Below are 6,858 nucleotides of genomic sequence, written 5' to 3' on the forward strand. Positions count from 1 at the left end.
GAGCTTCCTGCTAAGGCGCACCCTGGGAGGCAGCAGTGATGGCTTAGGTAACTGGGTTCCCACCACCCACATGGGAGGCCTGGCTGAGATCCCGGCTCCCAGCCTCGGGCCCGATCAGGGGACCAGTGTGGATACTTGGGGAGTAAACCAGCAGATAGGATCTAACTGTATCCGCATGGCTGTCTCTCTTCCTGTCAAACAAATAAATAAAAGTTTATTTTCCCTAAAAGAAGAATGTATAAATCTAAAATATTGGTGTATGTTCAAGGTGATGTAACAGGTATTTGTACACTATGATATACACACACATGCCATATGCTCTGATTAATAACTTTATAACTGATGGAACTGTCCCCAAATTCGTTCTGAAGCAGAGGGGCTTCTGAGTCCACAGTGAGCCCCGGCGTGGGTCGGGCAGCACGGCAGCTCATACCTCTCAGGGACCTTCACACGGCACCTGTGCAACCTATGCCCGTCCCTTCCTCCTGGTTCATGATTTTACATCGTTAGCAATTTGCATGACATATTTTTATTCTCTCTGAAAGGCACACAAACAGAAAGAGAGAGACAACAGAGGGCTCTCCCATCCGCTGGCCTACTCTCCAGATGCCCACAGCAGCCAGGGTGGGGCCAGGCCGCAGCTGGGAGTCTGGAGCTCCATCCACGCTGGCCTACTCTCCAGATGCCCACAGCAGCCAGGTGGGGCCAGGCCGCAGCTGGGAGCCTGGAGCTCCATCCAGAGAACGACTGCTTGCTGCCTCCCAGGAATCACGTTAGCAGGAAGCTGGACGCAGGAGGAGAGCTGAGACGTGGATGCAGCCCTCAGACATGGGACGCGGGTGTCTCAGGCAATGTTTTGACCCCTGTGCCAAGTGCTCATCCCAGCTTGAACTTTCAGCTTAAAACCCAGGAAGATATTATGAGGATGAAGAACTCTTAGAGAGGTCCCAAAATGTGGGGGTTACCCAAGATGCGGCAGTTAGCTAAGACATGTGCTAAGTCAAAAGGTGATGGTTACTTGAACCATAAATCTTCTCTCCTTGGGGTGGTCCTTAAAAAGGGAACCTCTACTACATACTGCTAGGTTTGTTCTTTTTTTTTTTTTTTTTTGACAGGCAGAGTGGACAGTGAGAGAGAGAGAGACAGAGAGAATGGTCTTCCTTTTGCTGTTGGTTCACCCTCCAATGGCCACCACGGCCGCTGATCCGATGGCAGGAGCCAGGTGCTTATCCTGGTCTCCCATGGGGTGCAGGGCCCAGGCACTTGGGCCATCCTCCACTGCACTCCCTGGCCACAGCAGAGAGCTGGCCTGGAAGAGGGGCAACCGGGACAGAATCCGGCACCCCGACCGAGACTAGAACCCAGTGTGCTGGTGCCGCAGGTGGAGGATTAGCCTAGTGATCCGCGGCACCAGCTTAGGTTTGCTCTTAATAAGCTTAGCTAGAGTTGATTAAGATACATTGCTTTCATTTTTAGCACTGCCTCAAACACTTTGGGTGCATTTTTCTCCAAATAATTAAATGAACCTTGACATACCTTTTCATCTAAAGCTTCGCACAACAGCCTTGTTCAAGTTCAATGGACAGTTTTCTCCATCTCCTTGCTGTGATAACATCCTGGGTCCCTCCCCTCTTTCCCTGTTCTCCAGCCTTGACTGTCCCACGCCCAGGACGAGGCCCTTTTCTCTCAATCCCCTTTCCCTGGGCAGTTTGTGTTGGGGTCCCCAGGGCCCCATGGGCATGGATTCAGTCATTGTAAAAGACTAACCAAGAAGATAACCCCTTGTCTGATGGTGCCGAACAAATCCATACTGAAGAGCAGGCTTCCAGTTGGGCCACAAAGAACTCTTTTCCTCAAGTCTCCAAGGCTTTGGGACATGCCATCTTTCTATTTATTTATTATCTATCTATCTATCTATCTATCTATTATCTATCTATCTATCTATCTATTTATCTATCTTTCTATCTATCTATAGCACTTAATCCAGGCACTTTTTATGTTGTTCTTGCCATAGCCCTTAAAATGCTAAAAATGTTTTCAAAGAGCTTATTCCTTTTATTAGAGAATGGAATTTAGAGAACAAGATCTGAGTGCTGCGTGTGCTTGTTGCTATTGGGTTTTCAATGCTTCTAAGGCATCTTGGTCTGCGCCGTGCCATCCATACACGCATGTCTGGAATTGTTTTTGCCTCTCCTCATCTATGCATGTGACAGCGTGTGTGTATTGGCTTAAACATGAGTTCCTACACATCTCCGTCTCCAGGTCAGCACCTGGAGTGACTTAGTCAAACACACCAGTTCATCTTGGACTTCTCTCACATGGATTCCACACCAAGAGATCCTCACACCTGGTTGTGGTTCTGGAATGAGGACATTGGAAAACGTTGCCATTACTTGAGAGTGTGCTCGACCTTGGACAACACAGTTTGGATGCTACATGCATCCCTATAGGTCAGGGTACCGTTCTGTGACCACTGCTCTCATTTGTCTGATAGCTGTTTGATAACCAGCTCTCTGTTGACAGTCCCCAAACTTCGTCAGGTGTTTCCTGGCTTGTCTGTCCTCCAGGACCCTGTCTTCAGGACATGCAAGAAATGCATGCGACTCTATGCAGGTCGGCACTGTTTGGGAATGAGTGCACTGAGCAGGGTCTCTGAGATTGCTTGTAAAATCTCCTAGCAGTTTTGTGGATGTTTAGTGCTAGACCATCGCTTGAGAGTTTGTTCCTGGCTCAGTTCGTAAATTATTATTTTGAGGGGAAAAAGTGTGTATGTTACAGTGTTGTTGAGGTGAGAGCCAGAGTGACATCGAGAGGCGGAGGGAGGCTGCGCTGTTGGCTCCAGGACTGTTTAGCAAAGAAGGAATGAGAATGAGAGGTGGGTGTGTAGATCTAACCTCAATGGGCCTTCCAGACCCACTGCTGCTTGACCCCAGCAAAGCATTGACTTTCTCAGGGCTTCTGCTTCCTCACCTCTGAAAGGAGGGGTTGGGCTGCATAGACCCCCAGGAACCTGGGACCTCCTGACTCAGGAGGGACGGAACCCAGCCTGTGTGAGGTTCTTGGCTGAGCTCACTCAGCTCTGCTTTGACAGGGGCTATGGCACTTTGCCCTTTTTTTTTTTTTTTTTTTGAAGATTTATTCATTTGCTTGGATGTCAGAGTTACACTGAGAGAGAAGGAGAGGTAGAGAGAGAGAGAGAGGTCTTCTATCTGCTGGTTCACTCCCCAATTGGCCGCAATGGCAGGAGCTGCACCGATCTGAAGCCAGGAGCCAGGAGGTTCTTCCGGGTCTCCCATGTGGGTGCAGGGGCCCAAGGAGCTCGGCCATCTTCCACTGCTTTCCCAGGCCATAGAAGAGAGCTGGATCGGAAGTGGAGCAGCAGGGTCTCGAACCAGCACCCATATGGGGTGCCGGCACTGCAGGCTGTGGCCCAACCCACTATGCCACAGCACTGGCCCCTGCACTTGGTTTCATGGGAAAGGTGCTAAAAAATAATGACATTCACTTACTTTCTTCCCATGTTGAGAAAAAAAAAGAAGATGGGCACTATGCGAGTGTCTGCCAGTTTCCCCATTAACTCCAGAAGTGGCCAGAACCCAGCTGCGGGCCTCCCGCCGCGCCTCCTCAGGGCAGCAAATGGTTACCAGGTGCCGTCCTGGCCCACTCCTCAGGAACGCGACTTCCGGTGTCTGCTGGTTCTCTAGGCATGCGGCATTCTTGCCCAATTGCTCCAGAACATCTGACTCTGCCCCCTCCCCCCGCCCCTCCTCCCTGGTATAAAGGATTGAGTTGTGTTTTATCCTCTAATCCTTTCAAAATACGGTGTACCTTTCTAAATGCCGGCAGCCCTGACAAGGCTGGGGAGATGAGAAAGCGGGAAGCCACATCAGAGGGCTGTGCTGGATCTGTTGTGACAACAGGGAAGGAATGCTAGGACTTGCTTCATTTATGGCTGAAAGAACCTTTGTTGTGTTTCAGAGGGGAGGAGGTGAGGGCGGGGGCCAGGGAGGGCTTAGCAGGTCCCCTCTGCCTGTCAATCACATTAGCATGGAGGAAAAAATAGAAGATTAAGAAGTGGGGGCCAAATCTGAGGAGAAAGGCGTAAATAAAAGAAACATTTGCATAGTTCTCAACATCAGAACTGCTCTGTTTCATACACTGGGATGATTATAGCTGGAAAATTTGACTAATTTGTGCCCGGAGGAATGTAGCTGAAGTTACCAAAACTGGCATTCCTGCTTCCATCTTGGCCCAAGACTTTTTTTTTTAAATGCTGAATGTACTTTAAAGAAAAGATATATTCAGGGATTTTTTTTCTGGCTTGCTTAGTAAGGTGCTCATTTGCATCAGGTTGTCAGGAGTTGTGACATTTAATGTTATTAATGTCACTTCCATTATTCCACTGAATCTCAGCTGCCTTCACCTACAAAGTGTAAATGTTTCTGACTACATGACCATAACTAGAGACCCCAAGGAAGGAGAAGAGAGAAACACGGGCCTCCGTGCTGTGGAGAGGCCACGCTGCCCAAGCTGGTGTCATTCACCGCCAGGGGTTTGGAAATAGACTCGCTAAAATGACAGAAGTGCCATGCTCGCGCACACACACACACACACATGCACACAAGCTATTTTTATCCTAGTGCAGTTTAAAAACACACTTGGAGCCAACCCTTGTAGAGAGAACTGTGCCTGTATTAAAAAAAAGGTTTACTTGAATGAATAAGTAGCTGGACATAAGAGAACGAGAAATCTGAAGATAAGAAAGATATATCTTGGAGACAGATGGATTCCTAATTTTCTAGAGTTTAATGGTTTGAAATATTTGAATTCTGAAATAGCTTTTACATGTGCCTTATTAGAGAGATGTATTAACTGATATATAAAGTAATTTTGTAATATCATCAATACTCTAAAATAATGATTTCTGTTATTTTAACTATTGAGTTGTAAATATTAGCTCTTAATATAATTATATTTGGTACTTGAACGAAATTTATGTTTTGGTAAGCCTAAGATTTGGCTAGCACTGAATCCTTTAAAACTGTATTCATTTGGGCCTAGAATTCAATTCTGAACTGAAAAGTATATGTAAGTTTTAATTTATTAATGAAAACTTTTAAAAATCCAGAAAAAAATCAGAAGATAACAGAATCACTTCAACAATGAGTTGTTACATTTCTTCTGTTTACCTTTTTGATTTTTCTGTCTTTATCTCCAAGTTTGTCATTGGATGCCATTTCACACCAGATGAAATGAACAATGGTTCTGTACTATCAGTTTATCCCAGATCATTCACACATCTTTATTTTTCCCACGTTTTACAGCTTGCTCTACCAAATAGATTCATGGCTGGGCATTGCATTGCTGTATCTTCTTTGTGTATTCCAATTAAAAATAGCCCCCTTCTCCTCAAAGCCTTTTTTAGTTTCTTTTGCATTAACTTTTTAAAGAGACCAAGACAATTAATTTTTTTAGTGCTACACTGACATCTTGGATTTGCTGTGTGCCCAAGATCCAGTCTGCATTCACAGTCAGTGTTTTCAGGACTAACAGTTCCTAGGTAACCTTATGGACTTACTTGGCATCAGCACAGCAGGAGGTGCCTCCTGTCCAGTGACCGTGTTAATAGGCATGCGACATTTGATCGCTTGGGTGAGGTGGTGACAAAGTTCCTCCTAAAATCTTTAGCATCCATTGGTGAAGCCATTGCAGAGTCACCAGGCACCAGAAACGCTTCATCCTGACCTCCTGTGTGGGTGGCAGAGACCCAACCACCTGTTGTCTCTCACAGTGCTCATGGTGAGAAGCTGAAATCAGGAACGGAGCCAGGACCAGGCCCCTGGAGCCCCAAAGTCGGGCGTGAGCATCCCAAGCAGCGAATTAACCTCTCTGCCAAGGCTTGCCTCTGCAAATCATTTTCATTAAATCATCGCTTCTAAATGTAGCCATTGATATTCCATCAGGGGCAGTTTGAACTCACCAACAGGGCTGGCTACACTTCTTCCTATGCTTGTTGAGGAAGGACTCAGCCCTTTCTATTGACAGAGAATGAGGTTGTAACAGTCGCCTACAGTGACAGACATGTGTGTGTATGTTTTCTGTCTGTGCTCTGTGAGGAACTCACGGGTTTTTCACATGTTCTCCACGACACGTTCAGCTACAGCTATGATTTTTGGCTGACAACCAAGCTTCCCCAAGTTAGCCAGTCTGAGCTGCTGGCTGTTCTCTGTCTGACTCGGAGCCTCTTGGATGTCCCCTGTAGTGTGGATGCAACCAGCCTGGGTCTCAGGAATGCCCGCTTCTCCCAGCAAAAGCAGACAGACTGGGCCTCAGGCACCATAGAGGCGCTATGAGGGCACCGTTGCTTCCAGGCTCCTCCGTGGAATGAGGAGGGAAAGCACCCATTTCAAACGTAAATCATGCAATGACATTTCCAAAGACATTAAACATTAGGGACTACTTGTCTTAGCTCTTTGATCTTCTATTTTTATCTATTTTTTCTTAGACAGAAAATCTCAATTCGTACATCATTAGCATGTATGCTTGACTACAGAAAATAGTGTCAAATTAAAATACCATTATCACCATTAAAAGTAGAATCACTGAATGAAGTTTGATTTACTTGCAATTCCTTTGTTCCTTGAAAAATATTGCATCGAAGATGTACTATCAGAATTACATGTTACAAGTGGGTGGATTTACCTCTGATTTGTGTGGCATGTTGACATCTTATATACAATTAAGTTAATTTGTTCACTGAATTTAATGACTCACATTTGCTTTATAAAATTTAATTGTATCTGTTAGTATGTGAAACAGCCACACTCTTCAAATGTCAAAGACATGCTCCACATGCCT

Source organism: Oryctolagus cuniculus, chromosome 14 (assembly GCF_051225735.1).
Source record: "Oryctolagus cuniculus isolate XC-2025 breed Fujian yellow rabbit chromosome 14, ASM5122573v1, whole genome shotgun sequence".
Taxonomy (NCBI): domain Eukaryota; kingdom Metazoa; phylum Chordata; class Mammalia; order Lagomorpha; family Leporidae; genus Oryctolagus; species Oryctolagus cuniculus.